At 41.2% G+C, this 17,878-nt stretch overlaps 1 protein-coding gene across 3 annotated transcripts in view; it reads right to left on the bottom strand.

Moving 5' to 3' along the window:
• The window catches only part of Gatad2b (GATA zinc finger domain containing 2B), an 85,429-nt gene extending 68,053 nt beyond the window's left edge, over nucleotides 1–17,376 (bottom strand). For all 3 annotated transcript variants that reach the window (XM_074048051.1, XM_020166285.2, XM_074048053.1), the window contains exon 1: nucleotides 17,235–17,376. The gene's annotated coding sequence lies outside the window, so the exon portion shown is untranslated. The remainder of the gene's footprint in view (nucleotides 1–17,234) is intronic.
• Between the last annotated feature and the right edge of the window lie 502 nt (nucleotides 17,377–17,878).

The raw sequence follows: 17,878 nt of genomic DNA, 5'->3' as shown, positions 1-17,878 counted from the left end.
ACCTTCACAAAGAAGGGCTGGTGGAATGGCTCAAGATGTAGGCCCTGAGTTCAAGCCCCAGTATCACACACAAAAAAAAAAGGGTACAGTTCCTACCTAAGAGGCACTCGTGGTGGGGAGTGGTGACACACCCCTCCAATCCAAGCACTTGGGAAGCTGAGGCAAGAGAATCAAGTTTAAGGCCAGCCTGGGCTACACTGTAAGACTTTGTCTCATAAAAAGGGGAGGGAGAGATGGAGGGAGGGAGGGAGAGATGGAGGGAGGGAGGGAGGCAGGGAAAGAAAAAAGGAAGGAAGGATGGGGGGAGGAAGGATGGGGGAAAAGGAAAGAAAGAAAGAAGGGAGAAAGGAAGCTTGTTTCTAATGCTGGATACTTAAATTATAAGTATATTGCATCTAGTATTGTGCTTATTCTAATACATGTCTTCTTCACTGATTATATCAAGAACTGAGATTGTGTCATTTATCTTCATATTCTTTACAAGATCTACATATATATCTTTTACACAGAAAGTGTGTAACAAATGTTCTGTAAATACAGAAATTATCAAGTCTTTTCAATTCCTCACTACTAGCAGACTTAAATGGTTATAAAGAAAACAGCTCTGACCGGTGGGACAAGAGATCACACCTAAGTTTTCTCTCTATTAGAATGATTTAAACTGTCATTTTGCAACACTGAACCAGTCTAGGTCAGAAAAACACATGTGAAGCATATATTTCAGAAAGTGGAAAAAAAATGACCCTGTATCACTGATTCAGACCCTTCGATTTTCTGACATAGTTTGGAATTTAGGACTATAGGTGAAATTTTAAAACAGGCATTGAGAATGAAGCAACAAGCATTCCTAAACCAAGCTCCTGACTTTTTCGTTTATTGCTTTTACAGTGCTCTACTATTGAGCTATACCCCAACCCCTACACTAAGTTTAATAATCTAGTACTACTAAAATTGTTTGTTTGATGCTTACCAAAAGAATAACAGCAACGAGGGCTGGTGGAGTGGATCAAATGGTAAGAGTGCCTGCCTAGCAAGTGTGAAGCCCTGAGTTCAAATCCCAGTGCTGCCGAAAATTTAAAAAACGGAGAATAGAGATGAAAATCATTAAAAAGCAAGATTTGTAGGTAACAGGAAATTTATACAGCCAATTTCCTTAACAGGACATATTACAGTAAGTCCAAAATTCTTCCTTTTTTGGTAGCAATGAGGTTTGAACTCAGAGCCTCATGCTTACAAGGCAGGTGCCTCTACCACTTGAGCCACTTTGCCAGCCCTTTTTTTGTGTTGGGTATTTTCAAGATAGGGCCTCCCAAATTATTGGCCTAAGGCTGGCTTTAAACCAAGATCCTCCTGGTCGCTGCCTCCTGAGTAGTTAGAATTAAAGACATGAGCCACTGGTGCTAATAACTGGTTCTAATAACCACGAAAGGAGTTTTATCCTTAAACTTTTCATGTAAAGGACAAGTAAAAAATTCTCTATGTAAAAATTTGAAAAACAAAACCCTCATATCATGTGAAAGAAAGCAGTATGTGGAAAACTGATAGCTTGCATAAAAAGAAAACTAAGAATAATTTGACATATATACATTAAAAAAACCTTTGAAATGAAAGAAAACAAAGGTACTAGTGATTGGGTTTAACTAAACAGGAAAAACTAAGAAAATTTTCACTCTGTACGTATTTTTAATTTAAAGCAAAATTTTAAAATAAAGTATTACACCCATAGTAAAATGGTTTGTTTACAAGAGCAAAGATTTTGGAACAACATTACTTGCAGGCAGTTGTGGTGGCATGCCTGTAGTACCAGTTACTTGAGAGGCTGAGACAGAATTCTTTGACCCCAGGAGAGCAAGACAAAGATATAGACTACTCAAACAGAACAGAGTGCCCAAAAATAAGCCTGTGCATATGTGGTTCAAGGATGACAAGGATAAGATCATTAAATGAAGACAGTCTTCAAATGGTACAAGGAAAATTGGATATTCACATGCAAAAGAATGAAGGTGAACCTTTATCTGACATCATATACAAAAATTATTACAAGGACTGGGGATGTAGCTCAATGGTTTAGTGTTTGCCTAGCATGCATGAAGCCCTAGGTTTGATCCCCAGTACCACCAAAAAAAAAAAATTATCACAAAGTCTCTTGGCATGGTGGCAAGTACTTATAAATTTCAGCACTAGGGAAGAAGGATTGAGAGTTCACAGCCAGTCAGGACTACATAGTGAGACCCTATCTCAAAAAAAGCAAAAACACAAAATGGGCCAGGCCTGTAACCTCAGGTACTCAGGAAGCAGAAACCCAGAAGATCTAATTTGAGGCCAGCACAGGCAAAAAAAAAAAAAACCCCATCTCAAAAAAACAAGCCAAGTGTGGTACACGCCTATCATCCCAGCTACGTGAGAGGCCATAGGTAGGAGGATGATCATGGTCCAAAGCTAGTCTCAGGCTAAAAAATAATCTAAAGCAAAAAAAGAACTGCTGGTGTAAGCACAAGTTCAGAGTTCAGTTCAAACTCTGGGAGTGGATATCTCAAAGTCTATATGTAAAAGCTCAAAACTATAAAATCCTTAGAACACTTCATGATGTTGGATTTGGACACCAAAACCACAGGCAAATACATAAAAAAAAAAAAAAACAGGTAATTCCTAGGCACAGTGGTATACACTATAATCCTAGTCTATAATTCTAGCTCTTGAGAGGTTGAGGCAGAAGATCTCAAATTCTGTCAGCGTGAGCTACATAGCAAAACCCTGTCTTGGAAGGAGTGAATTCAATATGATACATGCGATATATATCACAAAAACTTTCATAAATGCCACAATGTATCCCCACCCAGCACAATTATTTAAAAAAAAATAAAAACAAAACTCTTATAAAAAAAGATTTGAATAGACATTTCTCTGCAGAAAATATGCAAACGAACAAGAAGCACATGAAAAAGTTCTAAACATCAATGAAGCACAGCAAGGCAGAATGTGCCTATACTGGGGAGGTTGAGACAGGACAACTACTTGAATACTGGAGTTCAAAGCCAGGCTGTGCAACACAAACCCTGTCTCTCTCTCTTATTAATATTTTTTTATGGGACTGGGCTTCACACTTTGCAAAACAGGTGCTCTAATGCTTAAGCCACACCTCCAGTTCATTTTTTGCTGTAGTTATTTTGGAGAGGTGGGGGGGGGGGTCTCCCGAACTATGTGCCCAGGCTGGCCTCAAACAGCAACCCTCCAGACCTCAGCCACCTAAGTAGGTAAGATTACAGGCATAAGCCACCAGTGCCTAGCCAAGACCCTGTCTTTTAAAGAAAAACAAAACAAAAATCCATGAGATATTATTTCACACCCATTAGGATAGTTATTACAAAAAAACTGGAGAAACTAACAAGTATTGGCAAGGAAATAGAGAAATTGGAACCCTAAACACTGTAGATGGAAATGTAAAGTGATATAGTCATTATGGAAAATAGTATGACAGTTTCTCAATAACAGAATTAACATTATCTAGCAAGCTTAGTTTTGGATATATAGATATATATACAAAAAATGAATATCTTATATATATATATATAAATTGTGCATACATACACAAAATAGAAAGCAGAGACTCAACTGCATACTCATATTCATAGTAGCATTGTTCACAATAGCCAAAGGTGAAAACAAGCTGGGTATGTTGATACATGACTGTAATTCCAGCACTTGGGAGGCAGAGGCAGGAAGAGCAAAGAATATCATACAACTTGAAACAAGGAATAAAATTCTGACACACACTACAATTTGGATGAATCTTGAAGATATCACAGGTTAAGTGAAATAAGCCAGACAACAAAAGGACAAATACTGTACTACTACATTTATGTTAGGTACCCAGAGTAAAATTCAGAGAAGCAAAGTAGAATGGAATTTGCTAGGGGCTGGAGTAAGGGGAAATTGGAAGTTATTATTTAATGGGTATAGAGTTTCAGTTTGGAAAGATGAGAAAGTTCTGGGGACACACAGTGTTAATTACACAACAATGTGAATGTACTTAAAACACCATTGAACTATTTTAAAAAGCTAAAATAGTGAATTTTATATTATGGACATTTTACCACATACTGACAAACTGGTTTGCCATTACCTTCTCTCTCTCTTTTTTTTTTTGAAAACAGTCTCACTAGGTAACCCAGGCTGACCTAGACTCACCATTCTCCTGCCTCAGCCTCCCATGTGCTGGGATTACAGGCATGCACCACAATGCCTGGTTCAGAGCTATATTTTTAAACATTATACTACTATGAAAGAGATTTTTTTCTGTATTTTTTCAAATTTTAAAAAACAGGTATTACTTTTTACAGTAAAAAAATGTTACATATAGATATGCAAATTGTCTAAAATACTACTTAGCCTAAAAAGGAAGAACATGCGGGTACAGGTGGCTCATGACTGCAATTCTAGCTGATCAGGAAGGCAGAGAGCAGAAGGATCAGGGTTCGAGGCCAGCCCAGGCAAATAGTTCACAACACCCTATCTCGAAAATACCCGACACAAAAAAAGGGTTGGTGGAGTAGCTCAAGCAGTAGAGCACCTGCCTAGCAAGGGAGAGGCCCTAAGTTCAAGTCCCAATACTGCCCTCCCCCCAAAAAAAGGAGAACAGCTTCATAGTGAACTGGTAGACTACTAATGATTTTTGCTTCTCGAGTAGGTAATACCATGAAAAGTACTCCTACAGAGAGTAGAACAAAACATCTCTAAAATATTTTGATTTCAGAGTCTGAAAGAGTCACAGAAATGTAGTAGCTTTTAAGAAAAATGGAATAGAAGCACATTCCCTGAAACAAGGATAGTGTAGTACATTCCCTGAAACAAGGATACTGTAGGGAATACAATGAAAAAAGTATAAAAGTTATTCTACTTTACTCAAAGTAGGAAATCTTTCAAGAAATTGGGTGATGTAAGAAGGAGAATATAGTGCAAATATTGTGTACACTATATGTAAATGGAAAAATGAGAGCTGTTGAAACTATTCCAGGTATGGGGAAAGGGAGAATAAAGAATAATGGAGGAGGTGAATTCAAGCATGATATATTTGTTAAATTGTAAGAACTTTTGTAAATGACACGATGTACTCCCCCAGCACAACAATTAAAAAAAAAAAAAAAAGAAACTGAGCAAAAAATACTAAGAGCAGTACCAATACTCAACTATTTTCTCATGTCCACATAACAGAATTTGATTTAAGGACAACACTGACAATGTTGGCTTCTTTAAGAGACAAAGGTCGGCCTGATGGTGCATGCCTGTAATCTCAGCCTTCAGGAAAATGAGACAGAAGGATGGCCAGTTCCAGGTTAGCCTGGCAAGACAATGACTCAAAAACAAAAACAATGAAAAAGACACACACACAAATGTACAAAGCATTTCAGAAAAACCAGCCAAAAAAATCCCAGAATAATCAGCAAAAGAAACAACTAAACCTGACACTGGTGGCTCATGCCTATAATCCTAGCTACTCAGGAGGCAGAGATTAGGAAGATTTGAGGTTCAAAGCCAGTCCAGGCAAATAGTTTGTGATACTGTATTTCAAAAATACCCAACACACACACATACAAAAGAGGCTGGCAGAGTTGCTCAAGTGGTAGAGCTCCTGTGCAAGTGTGAGGCCCTGAGTTCAAACCCCAATACTGAAAAAAAAAAAAAAAAAAAACTTATGTTTCAGTCCATGGAAGATGTGCTAAGCCACATATCACTGACAGTTAACAACACAAATTAAAAATGTCAATAAAGCTGTAAAACAATGGGCAAAAATCTCACTATCCTCCTCTAATACTTTCTTGAACCATAATAATATCCTTTATTCAGTGTTTTCAAGGTCCTCAACCCAACTAAATCCAGAACATAATACAAAACACACACAGCAAATGGCTCACACCTGTAATCCTAGCTACTTAGGAAGAGGCAACCAGAAGGATCATGGTTCAAAGCCAGCCCCAGGCAATTAATTCAGGAGACCCTATCTCAAAAAAAAAGACATCACAAAAAAGAGCTGGTAGAGTGGCTCAAGCAAGCATGAAGCCCTGAGTTCAAACCCGAGAGAGAAAGAGAGAGAGATTATGAATTAGAGTAACATGTTACTTTATTTACAGCCACTTATTACAGGCAAAACTTTAATACATGACACTCTTTCGAGTGCCACGCTGTATCAAACTCTCATAGAATCTAATAGCTCCAAGAATCTTCTAGACAATCTGTCCAACCTGTCCATGGAAGTAGCAGCAAATATGATCAACTGTTTCAATTCCTTGGATAGCAACATATCTAGCCACTTAGATATTAAAGTGTTATTGGAAAACTGCCCTGCCTTCCAAAAAATGTTATCCTATTAAGGCACTCCTTATAATGTTTTAACTGGTTGGTAAAAAGATTCATCCTACCAGATCAAAGTTTAGAATCTAGAGGTGAACACCATACAGGTAACTTACACCTTTAAACAATACAGGACAAATTTCTTTAAGTTGTGTTTTAATTTCAATACCAACCTGTCAAGCTTTAAAATACTAGGAGAGAAAAAAAAGTTTTGTTTCTTCTCTCCTCTGATACCCATATCTGTCTGTATGCCTTACAGAAAAGAAATAATGGGGCTGGCGCTCAAGTGCAGGAGCACATGCCTAGTGTGAGGCTCTAGGTTTGAACCCCAGTACCACCAAAAAAGAAATAATGGTGGGTTTATAGTATGCTTAAGGTGACTCTACAGAGAAAGTAACTTTCTTGTTCCTAGTTTAAGAGTTTCTGCTCAGTCACAAAGTTGAAACTTTACTCTCCTGTTTCTAGCATGTTAATGAAAGGTAGAGGCAGCAGCTCAGTTACAGTTATCTTCTGGGAACAAATTGAATGTGAAGGCCAAGTTGGTTGAGCTGCACCAGTTGCCCTAGAAGACTCATGGTGGGAAAAAAAAGTCAGTCCTCATACCACTGAAGTTTCTAAAAAATTTCTGTGGGTGTTGGTACCGGGGGAGGGGAAGAATGTAACGAAAGGGTAAAGGAGGGTGAATATGGTAGAAATATTATGTACTCATGTATGAAAATGGAAAAATGAGACCTGTTGAAACTATTCCAGGAATGAGGAGAGGGGATAAAGGAGAATGATGGAAGAGGTGAATTTAATTATGATATAGTGTAAGAACTTTTGTAACTATCACAATGTACCCCCAGTACAATAATATGGTAATAAAAAAAAAATTTGGCCTTATTAATGCCACCATACTATTTCTCTGAAAAACCAGCACACAAGAGTAGTTAAGTTCCCTCATTCCAGTGACAACCCCCAAAAATTCAACACATAACCAGGCATGGTGACTCACACCTATAATTCTAGCTACTCAGGAGGCAGAGATGTGTGAAGCCAGCCTGGATAAAAAATTAGTGAGACTCCATCTCAACCAACAAGTCAAGTATGGTGTGGTGCACCTGTCATCCCAACACTGCAGGAGGTGTAAACAGGAAGACTATAGTCCAGGCCAGCACCAGCGATAACAAAAGACTATTTGAAAAACAACTAAAGCAAGCCAGGTGGCAGTGGTTAATGTATGCAATCCTAGCTACTTGGAGCCTGAAATCGAGGAAGGTCACAGTTCCAGGTCAGCCCACGAAAAAAGTTTGCAAGACACAATCTCAGCAGGAAAAAGCTGAGCATAGTGGTGTGTGATAGCTGTCAGCCCAGCTACATCAAGAAGTGTCAAATAGGAGGATCACAGTCCAGGCTGGCTTAAGCAAAAACTGAGATCCTATCTCAAAAATAACCAGAGCTAAAAGAGCTGGAGGTAAGGCTAAAGTGGTTGAGCACCCACCTAGCAAGTATGAAGCTGAGTTCAAACTTTTTTTCAAACTACAGAACCATAGGAAATACTCTCAAAGTATCAGGAACATCACTACTATGCTAAGATGCTCTTTTCTTTTTTTTGGCGGTACTGGGGTTTGAATTCAGGGTCTCCACTTGTTAGGGAGGCGCTCTACCACTTGAGACACTCTGCCAGTCCAGATGCTCTTTTCAAGGTCAAATAATTTTAAGAAGCTCTGAATCCTTTAACCATTTGCTTACCATCTCTAAAGCACAATGAGTATATTTAGATGTGCAGGGCTCTGGGAAATCATATTTTGTTTTTGTGGTGCTTGGGGAACCTTGTATATGCTACTCAAGTGCTCTACGACTGAGTTACATCCCTAACCCTGGAAGTCATGTCTTCAGAAATCTGTCTTTCTGGGTATGGTGACATACACCTGTAATCCCAGCACTCAGGAGGCTGAGGAAGGAGGATGGAGTTCAACCTGTCTAAAAAAACAAACAAAAATTGTCTTAACCCAATTTTTGAAATCCCTATTTGAACATGTAACGTTTCTCACATAAGACCTATCGAAAGAACCACTGCTTTAAAAAGAAAAACAAAACTCTATTAAGAAACACTAGTCAGACACAGTAACTCACATATGCAATCCTAGCTACTCAAGGTACAAATCAGGATTGTGGTTTAAGATGGTTTCAGTTCCAGGCCAGCCATGGCAAATAATTTGTGCAACAACAGCGCCAAAATAACCAGAGCAAAATGGACTGGAGACATGGCTCAAGCAGTAGAGCACCTGCTTTGCACACATGAAGCCATGAGTTCAAATTCCAGTCCCATCCCACCAAAAAAAAAAAAAAAAAGTTCTTGACATCCCATCATAACCAATAAAAGCTGAGCATGGTGGTGACTACCTGTCATCCCAAATACATGTGAAGCATAAATAGGAGGACCAAAGTCCAGACTGATCTAAATAAATATTTACTATGTGTACTAGGGTTTGAACTCAGGGCCACATATGTGGTAGCCAGGTGCTTTGCCACTTCAGCCATGCTTCCAGCCCTTTTTGCTCTATTTTTTTTTTTCCAGATAATGGTCTCATTTTTTTGCCCAAGCTGGCCTAGACCACAATCCTCATATTTATGCCTCTTACAAAGCTGGGATGACAGACGTGAACCACCATACCAAGCTTACTGATTGAGATGGAGTCTTGCTAACTTTTTGTCCAGGCTGGCCTCAAACCCCAATTCTCCCATCTCTACCTCCCAAGTAGCTGGGATTACAGGTGTCAGCTACCACACCCAGCTGTAATAGTTTTCACTAGAATACACAGAAAACGTGTATTACGCCTACTGATAAAAACAGATAGGAAGGGCTGGTGCAGTGGCTCAAGGTGTAGGCCCTGAGTTCAAAATCCAGTACTGGAAGAAAAAAAAAAAAAAAAAAGAGTTTGAAGCCAGGCTGGGAAACACAATGGGTTCTAGGCTAGTCTGGGCTATGAGACTGTGTGTGTAGGGGAGTTGTATAGGAAGTTCAGCTTGTGCCAGCATGTAATAATTAACAATTGCAGAGTGCTTTAAAGTTTATAAAGCACCTTTACACACATATTTTCTTTGATTTATACAGCAATCTAGTAAAATAGACAAAGCTCTGATTCTTACTTCTAAGTTGAGGAAACTAAGGCCCAAAGACTTCAAGTGACTCAATCAAGATTACATGGATTACAAATTGCAGAACCAAGACTCCAACCTTGGGGGGTTTTTTTTGGTAGGACTGGCATTTGAACTCAGGACTTTGCACTTGCAAAGCAGGCACTCTACTGCCTGAACCACACATCCGGTCCATTTTGTTTCTGTAAGATCAGGGCTTCACACTTGCAAAGGAGGCACCATACCACTTGAGCCACATCTCCACTCCACCTTGCTCTGGTTATTGTTTGGAGATGGGGTCTCTAGAACTATTTGCCCAGGGTGGCCTCACACCACAATCCTCTCAATCTCAGCCTCCCAAGTAACTAGGAGTATAGACATGAGCCATCAGCAAGCCCCCAACCAACCTTGTTCTTCTGTTCTCAAAACCCAACAGAAGGAGCATCTTCTAAATTTATGCACCATTTTCTCAACCCACAGTAGTATTCATTTATTCAAAATATATCTTAGGTGCGAGGCAGTAGAGATACAGTGATAAAAAGACATGGTATCTTTTGCTTTCAGGATGCTTATTATAAACTGCACAGAGTCAAGAAATATAGTAAGATCAAAGAAGAAAATATATCCAAATCTTCATGTGCAACTAAGGATAAGCTTTCAGAGGAAACAGAATTTAAGATATTTGGAAACTTATGTGGGAACTAAAAGAACTATATTTGCTTATGTATTAGCTGTAAGATACAAAAGTAAGGTAGATAGGAACGTAAAGACCAAGATCACAAAGGGCCTTAAATAATATACAAAGTTTAAATTTTATCTTTAATGATAAGAAACTATTAAATATTTTCAAGAAGGGGAAGCAGAATAATCAATTATCTGTAAGACCATTTTGAAGACAATATGATGAGAGTATAAACTGGAACAAAACTAAAAACAGAGCTATAAAAGGGCATGGCAATATTCCAAGTAAGAGTTGTTGTGGACCTGCATCAGGAGATTCAGAAGAAACTATAGAATCAGAAAGTAATGGATAACAGAAAAGGAAGTGGTAACGATGCTCAGATTTCTGATTTAGAGTAGTCGATAAATCATGAATGGGGATGAAATGTTGAGAATGTTGAGTTTAGAATAATTGTGGAATGTAGTGGTGGGTATGTCTAGCACATAGTAGGAAATTGGAAACAAAAAAAAATTGGAGTTTAGGAGATGTAATAATATTTGAATGCATGTGAAGATTGCTTTCAATAATTATTATCATTTCAATGGGAAGACATTTCACCACCAATATTTGTGCAATGCTTTAAAATTCACAAAACATTGTGAGACCCCATGTCATGCTTAAAATATTTCATGCTTTATTTGCTATAACAAACATGAGATTAGGAATACATGTTATTATTCCTATTAGACTGAGTATTAGCCATATGCCAGGCATTATATTTTAGGCACCGACCAAAATATAAAAGTACCATAGACATGAATTTATGCCTTCAAAGATCTTACATCATAGAAAGAGAATCAATAAACAACAAATGTAAACAATAAAGATGTTATTAAGTTGTTAAGTGTAATAGAAAGTATTAGGTGCTAGGAATGGGGCTGTAGGTACAATTTTAAAAAGAAGTACAATAAGACTTTATTGAAAAAGTGACATTTAAGCAAAGATTTTGGAGGAGGTGTAGCCACTTGTATTACCTACATGGAAAAGTAGCTACTTTCAGCCAGTACTATTTTTCAGCCACTCAGAAGGCTGCAGGAGGATCGTAAGTTCCAGGCCAGCCTGGGCTAATAGCAAGACCCTCTCTCAAAAAAATCAAATCATGCCAGGAACCAGTGGCTCACATCCGTAATCCTAGCGACTCAGGAGGCTGAGATCAGGAGGATTACTGTTTGAAGCCAGCCTGGGCAAACAGTTCACGAGACCCTATCTCAAAAAACCCCATCACAAAAAAAAAAGGGTCTGGTGAAGTAGCTCAAGGTGTAGGCCCTGAGTTTAAGCCCAAGAACCGCAAAACAAAACAAAACAAAAACAACATACTGAGTGCCAGTGGCTCACACCTGTAATCCTGGCTACTCAGGAAGCAGAGATCAGGAGGATCATGGTTTGAAGTCAGCCCTCAGTAAATAGTTCTGGAGACCCTATCTCGAAAAAAAGCCATTACAAATAAGGGCCAAAGTAGTGTCTCAAGTGGTAAGAATGCCTGCCTAGGAAGCGTAAGGCCCTGTCATGAGGAAAAAACTAGGTCTTTTCTGGGCGTGTGTACCAGTGGAAGGTGGATAGGCACAAGGAAAAGAGGAATGAGAGTGACCATGAAGGGATTTTCTTTTTGTTGTATCATATATGAAAACAGAAGAAACCTGTTGAAATTGTTCTAAGAAGGGGGAAGGGAGGAAGAGGGAGAATGATAGAAGGGGGTAATTTAAGATATATTGTAAGCACATGTGTAAGACATATTGTAAGCACATGTACAACTATTATGTGTTAATAAAATTTTTAAGAAGGAAGCATAAGGCAGAATGACAGAGTGGCTCAAGTGGAAGAGCACCTGCCAAGCAAGCATGAGGCCCTGAGTTCAAACTTGAGTTCAAAAAAAAAAAAAAAAATTAAGAATCTTACCCAAAGTCATAAATAGTTAATAAATGGCAAAGCTAAGCTTTAACCCAGGATTTGTAGACTATTTACACCGATGTTCCACTATTCCAATCTGCTGCTTATTAGTCTATTCCCTCCCTTTCAGAAAGTCAATTTAAATACTGTCAAAAAGCCAATTTTAGGGACTGGTGGTGTGGCTCAAGTGGAAGAGCACCTGCTTTGCAAGCATGAAGCCCCGAGGTCAAACCTCAGTTCCATCAAAAAAAAAAAAAAAAAAAGAAAGCTAGGAGCAGGGCTCAAGTGGTAGAGCACTTTTGGAAGGCCCTGTGTAGAATCCCCAGTACCACCAAAAAAAAGTTTAAAAAAAAAAAAAAGCTAACTTTATAAATTTCTGCATAAGAGATGCACAAGCCCTCCAGTTAATATTTGCAATCCCTACAATAACACGAGGAATTTATTAATTCTAGCATCGAATATAAATCCTTCTTACATCCCAGCCCAAACTCTACTTTCCTCACAAATGAGACAAGACCAATAAAGCTTCCATCAGGAGACTTAAAGTAAGACTTTCAGATTCAGGTAACAGAAATCTGAATTATTTAAAAAAATGCATATGAGCCAAGCACAAAAAGCAACAAGAAAATATTTCAAAAATATGGAATTATCATTTTCCTTAATTTTCTTAGGAGTCCACTGATTAATATTAAAATTGGTTGCCAGTAGGGTGCTGGTGGCTCACAACTGTAATCCTATCTACTTGGGAGGCAGAGATCAGGAATATCGAGGTTCAAAACCAGCCCAGGCAAATAGGCAAGACCCTGTCCTGAAAAAGCCCAACATGGAAAAAAGGGCTGGCAGAGTGCTTAAGGTATAGGCTCTGGGTTCAAACTCACAGGGAAAAAAAAAAAAAAAGTAAAACTGATTGTAAGTCGCCAGTGGTTCATGCCTGTAATCCTAGCTACTTGGGAGGATGAGACCACGAGGATTGTGGTTTGAGTCCAACCCCAGGCAAACAATTCACAAGACCATCATCTCCAAAATAATCAGAGCAAAATAACTGACTAGAGCTGTGGCTCAAGCAGTAGAGTGCCTGCTTTGCAAGGGTAAAGCCCTGAAAAAAAAAAAAAATTTAAAGATTAAGTTCACGTGTTGTCAAAAATGCTTCCGTGGTTACTGTGACTCTTGAAATCTGAGATTTGAACACTTCACACCTCAAAAGTAGTAAAATGTATTGTTATTCACCTGCTGATCTTTGTACCTTCATCCCAAACTCTAATAGGTAACAATTTAAGGCAGTGGCAAAAGTTAGCGGATTTTGAGGATACATCAAAGATTACCAAGCTACCATTTAGAAGCATCTCAGTAGACAGGGTAAATCCTAATGATCATGGGTAATTCCTACTTGATGAATATAAGCTATATGGGAGTATTTCATAAATCTGTAAGATAGGAAGTTAAAAACATCAAACAGGAGAGGTCCATTTCAAATAAGACCTACTGAGCTGGTATGGTACCTACCCAAAACCCCAGCACTTAGGAGGCTAAGGCAGTAGGATTGTGAGTTTGAGTTCAAAGCCAGTGTGGAATAAATACATGGAGAGACCCTGACTCAAAAAACAATCAAGTCAGACCTATTTTTCAGAGGCTTTTTATCATACTACACAGAGAAGAGCCTTCCAGCTTTTAAAAATTCTACAGCCTTCCCTGTGCAAGTACAAAACCAAGTTCAATCCCCAGTACTGTGCAGCACCCCCCTCCTCCCAGCACCAACCAAACCCCTCAAATGCAAAACAAACAAACAAAAAAATTCTGCACCCTCCAAAATTCCCAACTGATGCATAAAGAAAAAGCTTCCCAGATTAACCAAGATAAACCAAGCAGGACTAATAAAATCTTTCTCCCCCAAAGTCAGTCCTTTCAACAGAAACAAATTTCGTATCCATCTTTTCTCACGCTTAGACAACCAGCAAAGGAACTACAACTTTGTGTGGCATTGTCTGATAGGTTAGATTCTTCCCAAGCAATAGGTGAACAGCTTTATGCCAGAGCTAGATTTATAGTCAATCTGAAATGTGTCATAGTCTTCTTCCTTTCCCTCCAAACCACTTCGGAAAATGTCTGGCTATTGTGCCTTGATATGTAATGATGCTATGCTGGGCTTTAAGTATTGTAAAGGTCTGGAAAAGAAAGTCCCTTGGACCCAGTTATGGCCCAAATCTTACAATTTCTCTTAACAGTTGTTTTAATCAACCAAAACTGGTTTGATTTTTCTCAATTAGCCAAGCAATGTGAGCCTTCTGAGCTAAGAGCAGAGGGGCTGCTTATCAGCATGACTCCCAATGGGGTGGCTAACATGGAATATGCGCCAGAGTCTAGAAAATAGGACAGTACAGCTGTTGTTTCCCTAACTCAGACACCTCCAGGTTGTTCAGGGAGTGGGGAAGAAGGGAGAAAAAAAAAAAAAATCAATACAGAAACCTGCTTTACATAGAGCACTGGTGGCTCACACCTGTAAATCCTAGTTACTCAGGAGGATCAAGGTTCAAAGCCAGCCTGGGCAAATAGTTCATGAGACCCTATCTCAAAAAAAAGTCACAATAAAGGGCTGGTGGAGAGGCTCAAGGTGTAGGCTCTGAGTTCAAACCGCAGTACTGCAAAAAGAAAAGAGAGACCTGCCTTATATACAACATGTAATAATAGTCCCTGCTTAAAGTTAGGATGAATCCAGAGGTCCCAGCATTGATTAGAATACCTTTATTGACACATTGACACCTCTACCTTCCTACTATTCTCTAGCCAAAACCCAATCTGAAGGTTCAGTCTGGGCCAGCTGCAACCAAAAACAGAGGGAGGAAGGGAACAAAAAAGGAGGAAACAGCACACAGGCTTCTCAAAGAATTTTAAGGCTGCGCGGTTCAGAACCAATTCCTCATAATCTCTCCTAACGCCCTGTGGCCCTATGCTAAACACAGCAGTAAAAGTTACTGTCAGAACTTAGATTTAAAGGACTGATCAGGGAACTTGGTTAACATCATTTCTGTATTTGAATATAGCTTCTATTCAGAATACCTCTAAACCGGAAGTTAATAGACATTACATACAGTCAGAGGAGGCAAACCACAGCGTCATAAAAGATGGATTCTGCTGTCAACTACAAATCACTCTCACTTCATCAAGAATGTTCTCAACTAAGAAATAATTGGAAGAACAAAAGTCTATAAACCTCACCTCTCCTCAAACTGGGTCACTCAGCCTACAAGGTTCAGCCTTCCAATTCCTGATTAATTCTTATCTACCTCCTTCCATGATGACTATCACTGCACCCTGACTAAAAATTATATTCCTCCAAAAACAGGTAAGAGCCCTACTAGAGAATACTTCCTGTTAACTAACTATTCATACAACCTATCTGCTTAAAAAGTCCAAGGAACGTCTATCACTAACCCAGTCCATCCCATCCCAAACAGCCAGGGACTGAGTATCAGTCACAAAAGCAGGAGCACCATTTCCAGTAAGTGTGACCCTTCCATCAAAATGTTCTGAACTCCTCCACAGCACCACCTTAAGCACCTCCGGAAGTTGCTCCTCCTTCCTAAGCAACTACAGAGGGAAATGCTTCTCTAGGACAATACAACTCAAAACTGCTTCAGCACCAAAAGTATGAATCCAAGTGGTCAGCAAACTTCAAGAAAGAGTTTGGGTCAGTGTATCAAAGAAAGAGCAGTAGGTTAATCCTCAGCAACATTAGACACAATACTGCTGTCAGAAAAAAAACAACAATATATTCTAGGAGGGGGACTGGTTGGCTGAGGACAAGGTGGAAGGGAAGATTTCTTTTGTACCACATGCATTCATGATCTATTCAAAATACGAATTTTATTAAAGAAAATATCCTAAAACTACAAAAGCATTAGTTCTTCAACACAAACCTGTAGAACCTGCTTTTACTACATCAATTACTAGTCCAAATCCCTCTTTTACAGGCTGCCTGAAAACACGGCTCTTTCTCTTCGCTGAACTATATTAAGCATTCACCTCTCTCTTACAAAAATCCTCCACATTGTCATTCATCAGATGAGAAAACTCGGGAGGCCACCTGATTCTCCAGAGAACAGAAGAGAAAAAGAATGATGGCTAACTCAGCATCCACATGCCAGCCACCATTAATTCTCCATCTCCACCTCAGGGCCGGCCCTATGAGCTCACATCTTGTGTTTGAAGGAAGTTGGCGCTGGGGATGAAACCAAAGAGGCTACCATACCTTTTTGAAGGGGGATAGCTGTCCCAAGCGCAAATGACACCTAAACTTGTGCACTTGCAAGAGTGCAGAAGCTCTTCAGTGTAACTGAGAGCAGGGAGACAAAAAGTAGTCTAAGTCTCGTTTAGTTGGGAAGGGTGAGTTCTAGCTCCATCAACCCTCAGTCACTGAACTGGGAAACAGTGTGTCCCACAAGCCCAGCTGGAAAAAAGGGTGACTTAAGTCGCCATAGAAGACAAGTTCCCACACAGGCTGAGACAATTCCCTTCTACGGGAGGGCGAGGGAACCATGGACGACGAAATAAAGGGGTAAGGTTCTGCACTCCTGCTCCTTTCCCTGAAGAAAGATAATTACCCTTGGCTCCCTTCACTCTTAAGGAGCCCGCATTTGTCCCATCCGCCGTCAAACACAAGACTGAGCGCTGGGAGCGGCCCCCGCACCCTGAGGGCACCACTGTGGGTGGGGGGTGGAAAGAGTTTAAAAAGGGGGGGCGCGCTAGAGAGAAAAGAAGGGGAGCATGGCGGGCCTGAGGTAGTGAGTGAAAGCGGGGATGGCGGGGAAAACGGGGCGCGAGGGGAGAGAGTAAAAGGAGAAGAAATGAAGGGACATGAACGGGGGGGGCGCGCGAGGCCGAAGTGAAAAGACAGGGGCGCGCGCGCGGAGGGGGGGAGGGGATGAGGTGAAGGGGGAGCGCGAGGCGGGGGCGCGCGGTGCCGGGGTGGGGGGAGGGGGACGCAAGGCGGGGGCGCGCGGGCGGGCGTCGGCTCGCGGGCGCTTCCCCTCCCCCCGCCCCTCCACCTTTCCCTTCCCCCACCTCCGCCACCACCGCCTCCTCCCAGCCTCCCTCCCTTTCTCGCTCCTCACCGCCCCCGGGCGGGCGGGCGGCCAGGCTGGCCTAGGCCAAAGCTCCTCACCTGGCGGTGGCGGTGTAACTCCCGGCTAGCTCGCCTCCTCAGGCGGTGGCGGAGGCGTCGAAAAAAGAAGAGGCGACGGCACAGTGGGCTCCAGACCCCACTGACGGGACTGGGGGCGGGGGTAGGGGAAGGGGGTGGGCCGGACCGGGGCGGGCGGGTGGAGCAGACACTGCGGTACAGACGGGGGCAGCGGCGGCGGCGGCGGCTGCACCGGCGGCGGCGGCACCACACAAACAAGGACGCTGATTGGGCAGCTGCCAAGCGCCTCGACTCCGCCTTACCCACACGCCACGACGCCCATTGGACGACCTAAGCCGGCCACCCCGCCCTCTTCTTATTGGTCCTACCAATAGAAAATGGGATACCGAGACTTCACCCCGCCCTTGGAGAGTGAGTGGTCGGAGAAGTGATGATTGCCGTACCTAAGGCCCAGTCCTGAACGAAGGAGGGGGATGGTCTAGCGGGGGCGCGTTAATGGGTACCTCGGCCAGTCCCAGACACATCCGGGTCTTCGACAGCCCATTAAGTGTCGGGGGTCAAAAAATCGCTTCAGGCTGCGGCTTTACCTTAGAGACGTTTTGGTCCCCAGGCAGCCGCCGTACCCCAGTCTTCCAAAACCGGGATTCCCCTTTGGGCCAGCTCTC

The sequence above is a fragment of the Castor canadensis genome, chromosome 11, assembly GCF_047511655.1.
Source record: "Castor canadensis chromosome 11, mCasCan1.hap1v2, whole genome shotgun sequence".
NCBI lineage: Eukaryota > Metazoa > Chordata > Mammalia > Rodentia > Castoridae > Castor > Castor canadensis.
The sequence above is the reverse complement of the archived record's forward strand: the minus strand, read 5'-3'. Positions and strand labels throughout refer to the sequence as shown.